The 2,419-nt window shown below is 56.5% G+C and overlaps 1 protein-coding gene across 5 annotated transcripts in view; it reads left to right on the forward strand.

Annotated features, from left to right (window-relative positions):
* The window catches only part of LOC105834973 (neurexin-1), a 421,734-nt gene that overhangs the window by 355,018 nt on the left and 64,297 nt on the right, over positions 1 to 2,419 (forward strand). The window lies entirely within an intron of this gene.

The following is a 2,419-nucleotide window of genomic DNA, read 5'->3' on the forward strand; positions in this document are numbered from 1 at the left end:
AGGAGGTCCTGAACGATGCGCGGAGGACCCGGAGGCAAGCGGTCGTCGCGTGGCTGGACCTGTCCAACGCGTTTGGATCGATCCCGCACGAGACGATCCGTCATGCGCTCACTGGAGCGGGTGTCCCACGGGGCCTCATAGCGATATGGGACTCCATGTACGATGGTTGCACGACGCGGGTGCGTGCCGCCGACGGATTCACCGCGCCCATCCGCATTCGCTCGGGCGTCAAGCAGGGTTGTCCGCTAAGCCCCATTGTTTTCAATATCGCCATCGACTCGGTGTTGCGTGCAACTACCGAGTTCGATGACGGCTATCGGCTCCACGGTCACCGGTGGAGCACATTGGCTTACGCGGATGACATTGCACTCCTGTCATCGACGCCCGAGGGAATGCGGAGACTGCTTAATGCAGTGGAGAAGGAGGCAGCGTCGGTAGGATTGCGGTTCAACCCTGCCAAATGTGCCACCCTGCACATCGGTGCGGGCAATGGCGGCAGGGTCCTGCCGACGTCATTCCGGATCCAGGGCCAACCGATGCGTCCGCTGTTAGAGGGTGAATCCTATGAACATCTCGGGGTTCCAACGGGATTCTCCGTCGACCAGACGCCCTACGCCACTGTCGGGGACATCGTCTCTGACCTCCAGGCGGTCGACCGTTCCCTCCTCGCTCCGTGGCAGAAATTTGATGTAATGGCGACGTTCATCCTGCCACGTTTGGACTTTCTGCTGCGGGGAGCCAGGGTTTTGAAGCGTCCTCTCGCGGCCGTCGACAAGACCATCCGTCGATACGCGAAATCCTGGATGAATCTCCCTCAGCGAGCGAGTGCGGAGGGCGTCTACATGCCACCCAAATGGGGGGGGTGTGGACTCCTGCCGCTCTCAGATCTCGCCGACGTCTTGTCCATCGCCCACGTTTTCCGTATGCTTACGGTGCGTGACGCGGCGGTCAGGACGTTGGCGTGGGAATCGTTGAGGGGAGTGGTTCATCGCAGGATCGGCCACGTCCCTAGTTGCGAGGATATCGCCAGTTTCCTCTCCGGCTCGCTGGAGGGGAACCTGAGGGACGGAGGGGAGGCTTCGCTCTGGTCGAGGGCTCGGAACGCCGCAAGGAGACAGTCGGAGAGGCTGTTGCTGCGATGGCGGTGGGTCGAGGAGACGGAGGAGATGATCTTGGAATGCCGAGGTCCCAGAGGAGCGGCGATTAAGATCCCGCCTGGAGCGCGCGACCAGGTCGTGGGTCGGCTGCGCTCAGCTGTAGCAGAGCACTACGCGAGCACTCTGCTCGCTAAGAAGGACCAGGGAAAGGTCTTCGAGGTGTCGTCGCGGTGCCGAGTGAGCAATCACTTCATCCGCGGCGGCAGCTTCACTCGCTTCGCCGACTGGCGCTTCATTCATAAGGCCAGATTAGATGTTTTACCCCTCAACGGCGCGCGGCGTTGGGGGGAAGGAGACAAGCGCTGTCGGCGGTGCGGTGAAGTATCGGAGACACTTCCCCACGTGCTCTGCCACTGCGGCGTCCACTCTGCCGCAATACAGCTGAGGCACAACGCTGCATTGCACCGCCTCTGGAGGGCTTGCCGTCTACCAGGGGAAAAGCGGGTCAACCAGCGTGTAGAGGGGATCGACGGGGAACTTGGGGAGCTACGACCTGATCTTGTGATCAGGCACGAGCCCTCCAAGTGTGTCGTCATATGCGACGTGACGGTGCCCTTTGAGAACCGTTGGCAAGCTTTCGAGGACGCTCGCGCGAGGAAAATCGCCAAGTACTCGCCGCTAGCAGAGGAGCTCCAACGCAGAGGGTACCGTGTGGTCGTGACGGCCTTCGTCGTCGGTGCTCTCGGGTCATGGGATCCGAGAAACGAAGCGGTGTTGAGACTCCTACGGGTTGGCGCCCCGTATGCGTCCATGATGCGCCGCTTGATCGTCTCGGATACCATACGCTGGTCTAGGGACATTTATGTGGAGCATGTGTCCGGCATCAGGCAGTACGAGGCTCCTCCTCATGTTGCCGGTGGTGGACTCGCGACACCGCCTCAAGCCGTTCGCCGACGCTGGCTCGCCGGAGAACTGGAACAGCGGCGCGTCGCGTATCCGAATGTGTGAATGTCGCGTAAATTAATATCGTTTTTGTCTCGGCCCCCCCTTTTTAACCGCACAGGAGGGAGCGGCCCAAAATGCACTTTATTTATTATTTTTAATTTTTAAGTACAAACTTTTTTATTATTATTATTTTTTTTTTATTTGACTAGTGCACGGGGCCCCTCCTGACTGGTTTTATTTATTTATTTATTTATTTATTTATTTATTTATTTATTCATTTATTTATTTAATCATTTATTTATTTATTTATTTATTCATACACTTATTTATTTATTTTATCTATTTATTTATTCCTTTTTTTTTTTTTTTTTTTTACA

Source organism: Monomorium pharaonis, chromosome 7 (genome assembly GCF_013373865.1).
Source record: "Monomorium pharaonis isolate MP-MQ-018 chromosome 7, ASM1337386v2, whole genome shotgun sequence".
Lineage (NCBI taxonomy): Eukaryota > Metazoa > Arthropoda > Insecta > Hymenoptera > Formicidae > Monomorium > Monomorium pharaonis.